Here is a 15,759-nt window from a genome sequence, read left to right on the forward strand (position 1 = left end):
TGCGCCTGCGTAGTAGCGTTTCACTCCGGAGCACTACTGCACAGGCTTCGGCGCCATTTTTTTCAATGGCAGTTCGCGAGCATGCTCAGTATGCTCAGTTCCCCTAGAAGCCTGCGCAGTAGCGAGGGAAGCGCTACTACGCAGGCGCGGGATTTCAAGCAATTCAGCCGGAAGAAGATGAGAATGAAGCTGTGGAAGAGCCGAGACCAGAAGGCATTGCTGCAAGAAGAAAGAAGAGGTAGGCATGCCAGAAGATGACGTCGGATCGTGCACAATCGCCCCCCATGCATGCAAAGGTATGATTTACATATATGTTTTTATAGTTTTATTTTAAAACGGGAGGGGGGGTTTAAAATAAGATTAGTGGTGCCTGAATAGCCTTCTTAAAGGCTATTCACGCATATGTGGGGCTCATACAGCATAATTTTGCTGATTTCCCAGAGACCCACAGTGGCATAGTAAGTGTGGCCAATAGCTGGTAAACATGTTGTATACTGACCCTGAATCTCTGGAGGACTAGTGGTATTCTGTACTGTCCAGAGTAACGTGGGTGTTCTGCAATCATTCTTACCATTCATTACTATTTTCTGTTCAAAATTTTGCTCAGTTCGAAGAAACCTTAAATACAATGAATAGTAAGGGCAAATTAAATTCATGAATAATATAATATATATCTTAGGCTGGGGACACACAGTGGGTTAGCTGCTGTGAAGTCTCTACTATGTATATTACCATTATAGTGGATCAAATCTAAACAAATCTCAACCACATAGTGGGGGGAATTTAGTAAGACTGGTGATCCTTCCCGCCAATCTTAATTGATTCCCTACCAAGTGCACTACTTGCTAGAGTTACTAAGACTCTGACCTCTTAGTAATTCTAATGCATGTAGATGCCCCTGGTCACAGATCTGCACCAGCCAGGGGCTGGTATAGATTTGTGGTATAACTCATGTCAGTTTTCTAGTGGCAGTTATAGTAAATCTGGTGGACCAGGACACCAAACCATTGTCTAAAAGAGTGGTGAATAGGCACAGAGAAAGGATGCAATACAGTGTACCAGAGATGCACCAACACATGACATGACATGTTAGAATTTTGTTGGAAACACAATAGAAAATGAGGACAGTGTGTCTAAAACCACAGCAAAAACTGTTTTGCGCTGTGTGTTTTGAACCTGCAGCATGTCAATTATTTATGCAGGTTCTAATGAAGCTCTCAGTCTTTGCAAATCTTGAATGCTAGGCCAACTATCTGGGAATGATGATTGAAAATTACAGAAAAATCCAACCAATTTCACTACAGTCTGCACTCCACTTTTGATTGGTTGCCAATGGAAACTCAATTAGGTGTAATCAATCTTTATTACATTTTTCCAAAATTCAAAACACAACAAAACAATGGCAAGCCATGGCATATGAGAAAGAGAGATAAGGCCCAAAAGGGTCCAGTACATCGGCTTGTACGTAAATCGCAGTAAGAACAAGCAAAATATAACAACAGGGGAGGAAGGACCTCGAGGCCAGAATGACCAATGGGAACCAAACGAAAAGCCAGAAAACACATAAGGGATAGGGGCATGACAAGGCCAAGACACAGGAGGGCACGGAGGGCATAGGCAGGCTCTAGGGTAGGAAGGGGACCAGGCGCCCTAGGGGGCCAAAGAGGGAGAACCATGGATAGAGGGAATTATACAAAGAGGGAGGAGAATTCCGCAGATTCCTGGAACACGACCCATGGCCGCTTAGACAGATCTGCAGAGTGTTCCGCTACCAAGACCTCCATCCTCCTGATAAGGAGCATTTCTGTAGGTGTAATTGACATACTGCATTTTCTTTTAAAACACAGCTTTTCCGTTGCACATTTTTTTCTGCAGTGTGGATTGGATTAACAAGAATCCCATCCACTTTGCAGATAATATAAAACGCAGCATTTTTTCCGCAGTGTTTCCGCTGGCAGCCTAAATTCTACGTTTTTTCGAGAAAATGAGCTCTTGCCTAAAGGTAAGACGGTTTAGGAAGTAAAACTGCTGTTTGCTTGTGAAATGGTGTGGCCATTAATGAAGAGACCAATATTGGGTCCAGGTAAATGAAAGCTTTACTGAGCCGCCCAATGCAACTAATATGTATTATTATATACATTTTACTAATATTGTCTTTTGGAATACATAGATATAGATAAATCGGATACAATCTCTGTATATATCGTATCTGGCTGCTAATCATATCCCCAATAAGCAAAGATAAATTCTCTCCACTTGCCATTAGTCTCTACACTGGGGTTGGCTGATGCAGAGAAACACTGGTAATGTCAGAGAGGTCATCCGCTTTCAAATCATCCTTATTACTTCAGCTGATACCTGGGGGAGGAGAAGTAAATTTGCTTTTCCACAGCCTTAGCTGAAGAACATTCTACCAACCCCCTCCTGACTAAACCTGGAATAATAATGTAGTTTATGAAGGTGAAAGAATTAAAATCTATCACATTCGTCTGCCACAGAGGAAGAAGCATAAATTATAAAAGATGGATTTCCTTCGGAGATGATACATGGAAATAATACACCTGGATATATCATCTGTATTATGCCGATCATGATTCTTTTTTTTTTTTTTTTTTTTACTAGCAAATACTACAAATATTCATGTAAGGCGTCTTTATTTGCTCTTTCCATTTTATTTAACAGCACCTTCTAGTCTTCCAGACCCTACAAACAGTGCAGGGGAAAGGATGCAGAGGGGTCATCATGCTGAGAAATGTAAATGACCCTGACTGGGCTGCACTGAGTTTGGATTGGAGGGGGAGGGGAAGAGAGAGGAAAAGCAGCAAGAACAGGCTGGGAGAGACTAAGGGGAGCACTAGCTTCTTCTCTTAAAGGGAGGGGAGAAAAGGAGCTCAGCTGCAGTTTGTGGCTGTGTCTGGTTTGTGCAGAAAATTCTAGGCATCCGCGCTGGAAAAATATATAGCTCAGCACAGCTGAGGCTTATTCTATCAGGGAGAATCTTGTCTGTCTCCAATTGAAAATGGAATGGATCAGTACAGGTGACTTAAACAATTCCGGATGATGGAGAGGCTGAGGATGACAATAAGGTAGGAAATGACTGACTATGTGTCTGTGCCTTGCAATGTCTATATTCATTGTTAAAGGCTTGTCTAGCATATCTACACATCAGACTAGGCAGATGGCATTAAAGAATGGCAGAACCATTGTGCTATGACCCTGTGGGTTCCTGTTGTCTTTGGAAGACTGGATGCCTATCAGGTTATTGTGAAGGATGCTGTACAGAAGAAGGTTGGCTTGTATTGTATATATGTTGTCTTTACCGATTGTAAGCTGCTGCATAGCATGTCATTATTGTATGCCTTTCTATTCAGAAATATGCAGTGCCTAGGATTTCTCAATTCTTTTCTTTGAAACCACCTATATTTCTACAACCGGTGCTATAGGTGATTCTTCTAGTAAATAGGAGGGCTTATTAGCTGCAAATAACAAAGAAATGCTGCCCTTGCCTGTAGAGAGCAGGGGCTGCGAGTTGTGACTGAGCAATGAATGCATTTCTAGCGGTTCTCTTAAGAGCTGGGTATTTAAATGGCATGACAAGCATGCTGCACATTGACATTCAGGAATGGCAGAGGGGATCACAAAACATTTAAGCCAATTTGGGCTGCTGCTTTCAACTCTGCAGTCTTCAGTGATACATAAGGGGCTCACGGTGGATTCACTACCAATTCATTCAGTCTATGTTGTTTGCATTGACAGTTATTAGGTTAAAAAGCAATGTAATGGTGATAGTGGGCTATGAAAATTCTTATGCTTGTATAAAAATTATAGAATTTTTTTATGGTGTAGGGCATAAATATCAAAATCTTCATATATCCTAGCTTGCTGCCATATCTTGCAGTTTAATTCCGTTTATTCTCATAATATCGGTTACATTATTTTTGCCTTTTATACAACTTTGCGCTTTGTAATGGGGGGGACGTGTGACTCGTGTCTAATCGCTGTATTAATGTTTTAAGCTATACTCGAAATGGGTGGCTGCAACTTGAACTAGAGTGCAGTCAAGTCAATGAGGAACATGGCATTAGTGTATTTTATTGATAACATGACATATGTGAAGTATATGGCTTCATCTATACTGTTCATCCATATCCTGTTTCATATCCATCCACATGGATCCAAGAGTTTTATTGCTCTATACAGTGTCAAAAACACAGGGTGACAACTCAGTCTGCAATATTATTATTCATCCTAGTATATTACAATTGGACAGTTTATCTGGTATTTTTGCTCATTCTGGATACACTACTTGAAGGACAATCTGACAACATAAAACATCCACTCAGCAGCACGCCAAATCCCCTCCAGTATGTTACTTCAATGTATGTAAGTTTATCAAAGCCATGACCGTTGGAGGTTGGGTGCATTGTGCTAGAGTAAAGAGGAGCCAGTGATAGCATGGGGAAGGCTGGCTGGCTGGCTGTCTGTCTGCATTCTTGCTTTGCAGCCGCTGAAGTGACACTGGACTTGGTTCAGAAGCAGCAGCTGGCTTAAATATTCAGCAAAAGGTAAGACGCCTTAAAAGCTACTTGCTAGAGTGTGATAAGGGATTAATGCTGGCAAAGAGCTGTGATAAACCCGGCTGATGCATATTATGCACATTTCTCTAATAAACAGGCGGCTTTTTCTAGCATCTATATTCCAGGCAGCATCTGCCAGTATGAAATACCTCAAGGCCATCATTACTTTCTGAAAATATAGATTTTTAGGTCTTTCAATGTCTTTAGAAAAATGTCAATTTACACCCCCCACCATAAAAAAAACAAAAACCGAGCGTTTATTCCAAGAAGTTAAATACCTGTGATTGTTGTCCGTGTTTGAGCCTATGAGGCTTTTGACTGGTTTTCTTTGAAAAGATGATATCGTCCAGGCAGCTGGTGCTGCTATTGTGATGGGTACAATCATAATTCTACACAAAGACAAAAAAAAAGGATCATTTCCATAGATATTCCGTGTGCTGGGTGCAGAGCATTTGACTGTGCTAAATGCTTTATTTGTGGCAATCGATGCCATTGTATCATTAAAGGTGGAAAGCAAACAGACAATGCAGCTCACATACATCAGAGGAATTACAATGCCTTTTAAGGTTTCTTTTCTGTAATGATTGCACGGTGTTGTGTCAAGTTGTAACAAATGACAAAGAATTTCTAAAATAATAGACTACTTTTCTAACATACAATATAACAGCAGCTACTTAAGATGATACTGGTAAATGTGACCTTACAATGCTAACAGATGTTAAGATGGCAGCATAGAAGGCTGCACCATGGTGTTTGCAATGTGATGGAATAGTTAAAGAAGTTCAATATTTTTTTTATTTTTTATGTGGGTAGAGATGTGACTGTCTACTAGTCAATTGTCCACATATCCGACAACCAGATAGAGCTTTGCCGACACAGACTGGATCAGTGATGTAAACTTATCCTGTAAGAGACTCGGACTGATCACTTATAAGATCATAATGTACAGGTTATGTCCTTATTGAAAACGCAGGTCACTAGTTAGGTTGAATAGATGAGTTAACTTTCCAATTACTAATCTACCTTTTAGAATTTATGACTCAACTTCACTTTACTTACTACGTGACATTGGACACGCTGCTACAAATTACTCTTATTTGGGAAAGATGTGTGTGACCTTTTGAAGGTAGTCTGTTCCCCAACTACCTTGCATTGATCAAAGCTTATTGATGCCTGGTTGCTAAGACATCTCTACATTGGGAAGGACCATTTATTGTATTACTAAGCTCATGATTCATAATTCTGAGCATTTTTTTTAATAATACCATAACATATTGATGCTGTTATTTGCTCCGTTATTCATTGAAGTTTACTCATTAGGATTTTACAGCCAAAAATCAGAATGATAACATTAGCTCATCCTTTGGGTCTCTGAGTAAATAAGTTAATGATAACATTTTGAATTCAACATTGATGATATAATCTCATGTGCAACACGGTGGCTCAGTGGTTAGCACTGTTGCCTTGCAGCGCTGGAGTCCTGGGTTCAAATGCTGCCAAGGACAACATCTGCAAGGCGTTTGTATGTTCTCCCTGTGTATTTGTGTGGGTTTCCTCCATGTACTTCCGTTTCCTCCAACACTTCAAAGACCTACTCATAGGGAATGTAGCTTGTGAGCCCTATATGGGATCATGACTGACAAGAGGGTATAGGCACAGGTACTGCACCTAGAGACCCAACAAATTTGCTGATATTCTGCATCCAATACTTTAGTCTATGAACCAGTCACCCTTCCAGAGAAAAAAAAAAGTATGTGGATTTTATTCACACTAGAAGGAAAAAAAGAACCAATGGACTAATCCTCGAGCATATCTGTGGTGCCTTTTGCAGCAGAAAATGTGTCACTTTCAAATTTCTGTTCCTGTCGATTCTTGAATAAAATACTGTTGGATAAATCAACAAGACCTACGGTATGTGATATCATCATAGTATGGTACTATTTACTCCATCTCATGGCAGTAACAAAGTGTTAGGCAATATATGCAAAGCCCTCAGATAACTGTTGACCAAAACCTCTGTTCATAATGTTGATAATGGTGTTCAGATTCAACCCTGATGGCAGATGTCAAGGGAGGGTGAGGAGAAGGGTTGGACATGATGAGTTTCAACACGGCTTGTCCTTTGGGTCTCTGAGTAAATAAGTTGCAGCCAGTGTGTCTGGCAGAAACTTCTGCCCTCTCCCTGTTCATAATAGTGCTTTTTGTTCCCTAGTTTTAATATAAGAAAAACTTACCAATATGTTATCTTTTAGAAAATACTGTTGAACGATACTGCCCTAAGAGAGTCCACCATTATAGATAAAGATTCTACTATTTGATTGCACATAGAGTTCCACTTAAAGGATACATTGTAATGACAGGGTAGGTGAAAAGATGTTGATTCATAATTTTTATCTTGGTACTAATAAGTAGTGTTATGCCTTTGTTATTTGTGCAATTATAGCTGATTCCATGTTGCACCAGATGGTATGGTAATAAGCACGATAATCTATGTCCAGGTAGCTTGTGGGATAGACAATTTATATGTATTGTGTAAAAGGCACATGTAATACCATGTATACTTTGCACACTGTACCTCCAATACACTGACCGCGGGACTGGACTGAGTCACATGAGACCCACACTTCTGCAGCCCCAAGAAATGTTCTGAAATAGGCCTACATAATTATAAATGCAAGTGCCTTGGTGCGCCAACCAGTAGTAGATGGATAGAAGTGATAACCTACCCCTGATTTAGAGCAGTGAAGCCAAAACTTCCAGAAGGCATGATACTCTTTTGGACGAGAATTTTGCCATGGACCATCTCAAGCATATTCCTCTGCACACAAAAAATGTCCTTACCAGGATTGTCTCTAATTCTGCTGTAATCTTCCTCCTATTCTGCCTATTAGAACTTTATTTCTGCTGTCAAGAGTTTTGGGGCCCCATAATAGAAAGTTTCATGTCATGTGGCCCTCACACAGTATATATAGTGTTCCCGCAACTTTCCACACACAATATAATTCTCCCAGTTGCCCCAGAAGGTATATATTGTACCACATGGTATAAAATGCTCCACAGTATAATGCAATCTAGTGTCTCCAAACAGTATGTAATACTCCACAGTGACCCCACACAGTATATAATGCTCCACTGTAGCCCCACACCATTGCATTGTTGAAGTAGAAACTTACTATCAGCAGCTGATTTTATCCCATTCATTGTAGCATTTACCATTTCTTCCGGCCTCTTGTGGTGTCATGTGCCCGGGAGGTCACCACTGAGGCCTGTGGTTGAATTTCATCGATCACGTGCGGTGCATTGACACTATGACACATTGACCCAGTTTTATGATGTCAGAGTGCCCCATGTGATCAGAGACCCAATCACCAGTCTTAGCAATGATACAAACTTTATCATTTTGTGTTTGTACCTTTGTGAAGCTGATGCAGAACTCCACCCCAAATGGATATTATGAAAAATTCTACATGTAAATTCTATATATTTTTTTCTGGGTTAAAGCTCAATCTGGATTTTGCAATAAAACTACATGTACATATCACAAAATATACTGTATTTTGCATGTTGTCTTTGTTTGGGCAATTATAAAATAGAAATCCAGTTATAAACTCTAAAGTTCTTACTTGAAAAGCTTCCTTTAGGAGTTCAGTTTGTTCCAAAAGTTCTAAATATATAATATTATTTTTTAGTCTGCTGTGGTCAGCATGAATCTGGGGCAAGTGATACAGTGTATACGGAGTGCTTTTGATTTGTACAGGTTTTGAGTTGCACATAGATATTACTGTATATCGTAAATATAGATTTCTTTGGGACCCTACTGTACATCAATCGATTGTTCTGGTGGTAAAATGACATGGAAACCATAAGAAATCGGTACGTCAGTAGTCTGACTGCTGTTGCGGCTAATGTCAGATGTGTTGGAAGCAGCATGGTATGGACAAATTAATATTTTACTTTCCAGTGCACCCGCTATATAATATGATAAAAATGTTCTAGGAGCATTTATCAATCTCTCTGCTACTTCTTGTTCTTTAAGTATTATATTTATTATACGCTTCGCTTAGAACTGAGATCAACAGCAGGCACACATTTTCACTCTTAGTGATAAGAGTATGGTGTGAAGTCATACTAGGTTATTACACTTAAAGAAACTATATCTGAGAGAACTTTGTACGACAAATGACACATGTAATAGCAAGAAAAGTCAAAGTTATAAAACATAGACTAACACATTTCCATAGCAACAAGTTTAGCAAGCCTTGCATAGCTGAGGACTGAGAAAGTTACGTAGCCAGCCTAGGAAATAAGACTCTCACAGATAATATACATCCACCTACTATAACCAAAAAACCACCTGCCTAACATTGTGTAGCCGCCAAAACTGTGCCAACCCATTGCGCTATGGCCTCTGGAGGCCTCCGATGGCATCAGGGACTGATACACTGGCAGCAAATCCTTCAGGTTGTGAGGTGCGGCCTCCATGTATCAAACTTCTTTTTACGAGGACATCCTGAAGATTGTGGAAAATACCTTGAACCATTTCTAATATTTGTGTTCTGAAGGAGGTCACAGTTCTTAGCAAATTTCATTGCCACAATAGGTGTTTTTGGTCTGCAGAAATGTGACAGTAGGTGGTAAGTGTCAAAGTCGTATTCGCTGGAGTACCAGGCCCAACATTTCTCAAAAGAACTTTGCCGAAAGCATCTTTCTTCATTATTCCTCTGGTGCTGTCGCTTTCCTATGTGAGTGCTGCACATGCACTTGACTGTTCACATGATGTAAAAGAAACTGTATTTTTTAGGAATAGGAGGACACCTACTTACCTTTCTCTATGGTCCGGTTTTGATGCTTGCATGCCCATTGTAGGGGCTTTCACAGTTGGATAGGAGTCAGCAGAGTCGTATATGCTACAAATTGCGGTACCCTGAGTGTTATGATCCTAGGTTGTGTATTGCTTGTCCTTTTTTAAATCCTCTCCTGTTTTTGGCTTAAACTGTGAAAAATGAAGTTGATGTCTCACAGACGGCACCCGCTTGCTGCCCATGCTGAATGAATATAATATATGAATAAATAAGCCTAGACCACAAAACAAACAGGAATAGGGCCTGCACTGAGTCTTAGAGCCCCTACATGAAAACTTTAAATTCACGGTCATGTGTACTGGCCATAAAACTGAATGGGTCAGTATGTTATCCGAAAAAAATGGATAGCGCACTGAAGCAAAATATGGTGGTGTTCATGTAGTCTGAGATGGTGGCTTTCAATTGCTAAAATGATCTTCATGGATGGTGGCTTTCAATTGGATTAATTTTCGTTGTAGGGTCTTGACGGTTTCTCATTTTTGGAGGTTACATGGAAGTTGAATCTTCACTGCTGTTCTTTGCTCCTATTTTGCTATGTTCCCTCAGATTGGATTAGTATCAATTAGTACTGTTGTGTTTGTAGCATTGTGTTTTACCTTATAATATGGAACAGTACAAGCAATGACAACCTCATTCTTAAAATTTCCGCACTAACACACCACATAACCTTTTCAACATTCGCTAAGAACTTAATCGACTTGGTTAGGCATTTGTAAGTCATTAGGATTCCAATTTTCACCATTATATTCTGTAGCTGAAGCTGTTTTTCCCTATGTTTGCAGATACCCAGGAGTATCCATTTATAGCTTTGAGATCTTTACAACATTAGATCATGAACATTTTGAATAATCTTTAGCTCTTCTCCAGATGAATGAATCAGATTATAATAATATCTTGTTTGGGAGTATAATTGATACTACAGTTCAAATTCTTGTCACAGTCAATAGGCATATTGTATGTAGAGATCACTCAGAGCAGAAGGGAAAGCTCGTTCTCACAGTTCATTGTGGCCATGCACCATAAGCAGTTAATCCTAGTGGATAAAACTCCATTATATATAAGGAGGATGTTTGTCTGTGAACATGATCATCTACAATGATGTTCTGCTTAGTTAAGTGACTTCCAGTGCTCATAATAATATACCACTAAAAAGAGGTTGATGGCCGCCTGGAGAGTTTTTTTTGTTTTTCTTCTTGACCCATAGCCCTTATTTAATTGCAAACTGCATCCTGCTTAGAATTTTCATATTTTTTAGGTTTCCTTACACTATTCTCTTATGGGAATAAAGCCTTTTTGGGTGTTCAATTAAAAAAAAAACAAAAAAACAAACTAATGTGAACACCATACCTAGAGCATGCTGAATTTTGAAAAAATGCCACCAAAATTCTAAAATAAAAGCACTGGGACACATTTACTATGTTGGCTGGGACTAGATACTGCCTTAAAACTGCCACAACTAGTTTGAACAAAGTATTTCCAACTTTCCAGATATGTGGGCATAGCCCTGCGATGAAGAGGCATGGCTTAAATATGACAAAATGCACAAAATTTTGGTGTGAAATTCTGGCCCATAGATAGTATAAACTGAGTCTAGATGGTCTACAGATGTTCCAGATTCTTCATCCAGCATCAGTAAGTGCCCAGTTTACATTATTGTAGCATTGTACTGTTCCTCATATTGTACTTTAAACTTTAACAAAACATCTGTCTGCACAAAGAACAAAGAAAAAATACACTGACAACCTGTCACTTCTAATGCAATATATGCCTACCATATTCTTGGCCAGTTATGTAAATGTAAAATCAAAGGCACGTCAGTACATGTGCTGTGAAAAAGTCCACAAGTACGTAGATAGAAAGTTTTCCAGTCTTCATTTTTTATTTTCAATGCAGGAGTTAGGATTATTTGCTTAGCTTTGTGCATTGGTGGTGGTACTAAGTGTTGGACCCCACTAAATTGATATGAATTAAGGAAAATACATAATAGTCTTTAAGGCCTGGGTTACACTGTGACTTTTTGCAACTAAGGCTCTGTTCCCATGGAGTAACGCGACGCTTTATCTAGACACGTAAACACGTGTCAAAGCGAGGCGCTTCATAACAGATCCCATTGATTTCAATGGGTGCGGGCTTATGCGCGCTACGCATTGAAATCAATGGGAGGCTTTATAACCCATTGATTTCAATGGGTAGCGCGCGTAAGCCGGCACCCTTTGAAGTTAATGGGATATGTTTTGAAACGCCTCACTCTGACACGTTTACGTGTCTAAATGAGCGGCGCATTACTCCGTGGGAACAGAGCCTAATTGATTATAGCTATTAAAGACCTCTGTAGCGCACTAGATTGTATACAACACTGTGCATTCATTTGGACGTCTGCTGAGGCCCAATAGCTAAAATAAATTATTAGTGCCACAAAAAGTCGGTGTAGCCCTGGCCTACATGTATTTGTTTTTTTAATTTTGAGTATAAGTACCGAGTTACCTATAATGGAATGCGAAATAACAGGTGTCACAAAAAAATGCATACTGTATGGTTTTTGAATATTCACTCTGTTTTTAATTTCTATTTGTATTTAGGTCCACACTACATAGGATTAATACCTGCTATTTATTTTCCTCAGATCTGGCTTCTTGGCTGCTTTTTAGCTCAACTCTATTAGCTGAGATCTGTGATCTGTAGCTATGGTTTAGTTATAATGCCTTCCGGGAGTCTAAGGTAGTCTGAAAAACACCTCTGATTTCACTATCCGTCCAGGCAGTAGTAGCAGCAATAGAGCGGGATCAAAGGACTATAAATAGCGGGTGATCATCCCCTGTTGGTGCTGACATGCATATCATGTCTGGAGTGCCCCTTCCAGAAAGATATAGTGAAAAATGGTGATTCCTGTTGACAGACATTATCTATTACATTTCAATGTCGCTTTTTTTTTTTTCTAAATCTAGCAGTGTCATATTGTGGAGCCTGAAAAACAAATGTAGTCAGTTAGGTATAGCTTGGCACCTCTGAGGGAATGAGGTATATTCATTTTTGACATGTATGATGTAGGCCTTAAAGGGACTTTTAAGGGGTGCTTGTGTGCGTGCGTTTTTTTTTTTTTTTTGTTTTTTTAAATGCCGTATATACTCGAGTATAAGCCGACCTGAATATAATCCGAGACCCCTAATTTTACCACAAAAAACTGTGAAAACTTATTGACTCGAGTATAACCCGAGGGGGGGGGGGGGGGGAATGCAGCAGCTAGTGGAAAATTTCAAAAATTAAAATGGTCTGAGTTTTTGGGTGCAGTAGTTGCTGGGTGATGGGGAAGGGGAGGGGATGTTTTGGTTGTCTGTCTGCCCCTTCCCTGAGCTTGAGGACTGGGTTCTTTTCCCCCACTTGTAAATCAGCCTGGCTGAATATAGGGTATCTGCAATGCTCCGATTAACCCCTTCACGACGGAATAGGAGCACTGCAGATACTCTATATTCAGTAGACCACGCACTTTCAGACACAGGGATTCCTAATGTGTTTGTGTTTCACAGTAAATTTCTACTTTTATATGTATTCTAGAGAAATGAGTGATTTAGAACTTTTATTTATTTAATTTTCTTATGATATTTTTTTAAAGCTTCTTTTTTTCCCCACTGTTTTATGGGAGATTCTATACATTACTATTGCGGCTGGTCATAGACCGACCCCCCCCCCCCCCCTTTTTTTTTTTTTTTTTTTGCTGGAAGCAAAAAGCTTTGGCTCCATACACTAAGGGTAAGTTCACACAGGGTTTTTTGGTTAGGATTTCATATCCGCCTCAAAATCCTGACCAAAAAGATGGCTCCCATTGAAATCAGTGGGAGCCGCTCAGGAGCTTTTTCTGGGAGCAGTTTTTTCCGGCTCCTGGAAAAAAAGAAGCGAGGTGCTCATTCTTCAGGCCGAGTCGCCTCACAATTCGGCCTGAAGACACTCCCTCCTCCAGACTAGGCCCATTCATTGGGCATAATCTGGAGTGGAGTGCATGGCTGAATGCCAGTGCAGTGCACCGGCTTTCAGTCGCGTCTACCCGATTTTTGGATTGGAACCTGAAGCATATATCTGGCAGCAAATGGATAAAGCATAAACACCATGGCTTGGCTGTGGCAGAAACCCCACGGAAAAAACGCAGCATTTAACAGTCCCTGCAAAGTGGATCGGATTGTAGTCAATCCCATCCACGCACTGCAGAGAAATATGCGCAGCGTACATGCTGCGATTTTCCCATAGGTATAATTAAAGCAGAAAGTGCACATAGGAAACCTGTGGATTTTCTATAAAGAGTGCTGCTGTCTGCTACGTGGGGCCTTAACCTTAAGTGGAATGTCTAACCCAGGGAAAGCTCGGCTCCCAGACAGGCTGTTAATGAGGTATATCTGGTATGAACTATGTTCTATATCTAGAAGGCGCGTATCACAATGAAAGCAATAGGTAAAAAAGCCTCCCATTGATTTCAATGGGTAGCGCGCATATGCCGGCACCCATAGAAGTCAATGGGATCTGTTTTACGCCGCTCACTCTGAACGAGTTTACGTTCAGAAAGAGTGGAGCGTAAACTCCGTGTGAAGGCTTCCTTAGACTAAGGCCCCACGGGATAATACACATGGCGGTTCTTCCCACAGCGCTTTGAACAGAAAGTTCACAGAGTTTTCCTCCACAGACTTTCTCTTACCATTATATCTACAGGAAAGCCGCCAGCATTTCTGTAGATGTAATGGACATGCTGCAATTTCCAAAGCCGCGTGGGTTTTAGAAATCGCAGTGTGTCCGCACTGCAATTTTAAATGCAAAGGGGGCATAGAATTCACATGAATCCCATCCACTTTGCAGATACCGTAAAGCGCTGCAATTTCCACGGGCAAATCGCAGTGTTTCCAGCCCGTGGACCTTTAAAGAAAAAGTGTTTCAGTAACTATGCTTTACTGAACAACACGGAGTCATGGATTTTAATTTTTTTTTTCAATCTCACCAAGCTGAGCATTCTGTGTGAGAGATGAAGCTGCCTCAGTACTTGACCATACACCATATACCGTATTATATATTTCAGGAATTAAGACATACTACTTTTTTTGTTTATTGCTGTCTCCATGGGACCACGTGGCTCAGACATGAAGAGCCCTTGCCTTATTTTTCTATAACCAATTTATTGTGAGGTTGTGTAGTGCATGCTACAAGGAGCACTTAATATGTACTTTGGTTTGCAGAGTTCCAGCTGGAATCTATTGGAGATGTACTTCAGAAAGCTACACATCTGTTGTATAGAAAATCACATTCGTTTTACAAATAACACAGGGCGGTGTAAATTTCAGCAACTCCAAATATCTTTTTATGCCACTTTGCTAAAATTACAAAAAAACATAGACCTGATCCTAAAATATAGATTTTAAGTTCTGTTCAAATTGAAATTTCCAGTTACAACCAGTAAACCACTACTAGAGGAAGACTGAGATATATAGACTGAGAAATACAGTAGGCCTGCTCAAGTGAAGCTTCCAGTTGGCAGAGCTCTGCATTGGCTGGTGGAGAAGATGGGGCACTTCTGTAACCAATGAATGACAGTGAAGATGCTCCTGCCATTACTGTAGAAAAAGTGAGAATACCTTGTGACAGTGAGAGAAAGTGAAGTTTAGACGATGACCACCAAGGAAAAGGGGGTGCTGTGGTCACTAAAGGAAATACAAAGTTACTGTTGAAACTGCTCATTGAATGAGGTCACTGCTGTAACTACTGGAAGATGGGCTGAAAGAGCTCATTGGCTCGGGTGCCGAGAGTCCAGTTCTATCAATCCAGTATCTATCTATTATACAGTATTTGCACTCACATGGCTTCAGTTTATCTCATTGAATCTTTACTATTTGCAACTCCATGCCGAATACGTCAACCGCATATAACACGATAATTTCTGTTATACACAAAATTCTATGTTACTATTGTGTCCCTACAATCAAGACTTGCTCATAAAATCTAATTCTAAACATATGCTGCAGAAAGTAAGATTCCTTGGAGGCAATAAACGTATTCTTCTAAAATGCAACATATAAAAACTTTTTCGGTCCAAGTCCAATAAACATTTATATCATCACTCTAAATGACAGAATATATTTTAATGCACTTGATAGATTTGTGTGTGTGTGTTTTGTGCACGCGTATATAAATAACTTTGCAATGTCTGATATCTTTCAATGTATAATACCCTTTAGATTTCCTTAAAACCATTAATCTATAAAAGTATTATCTATAAAAGTAATCTAGAAATATTAATCTTAAAGGAGCTATCTACTAAAAGGTGTTAGTAAGAGCAAACATCTCTG

The 15,759-nt window shown here is 39.9% G+C and overlaps 1 protein-coding gene across 7 annotated transcripts in view; it reads left to right on the plus strand.

Moving 5' to 3' along the window:
• MAGI2 (membrane associated guanylate kinase, WW and PDZ domain containing 2) overlaps positions 1-15,759 on the plus strand; it is a 674,896-nt gene that overhangs the window by 280,054 nt on the left and 379,083 nt on the right. The window contains exon 1 of one of the 7 annotated variants that reach the window (XM_075274087.1): positions 2,809-3,086. The exons of the other annotated variants lie outside the window; for them this stretch is intronic. The gene's annotated coding sequence lies outside the window, so the exon portion shown is untranslated. Of the gene's footprint in view, positions 1-2,808; positions 3,087-15,759 lie in introns of those variants that run through there. 7 annotated transcript variants of the gene reach the window in all.

The sequence above is a fragment of the Leptodactylus fuscus genome, chromosome 5, assembly GCF_031893055.1.
Source record: "Leptodactylus fuscus isolate aLepFus1 chromosome 5, aLepFus1.hap2, whole genome shotgun sequence".
Classification (NCBI taxonomy): Eukaryota; Metazoa; Chordata; class Amphibia; order Anura; family Leptodactylidae; genus Leptodactylus; species Leptodactylus fuscus.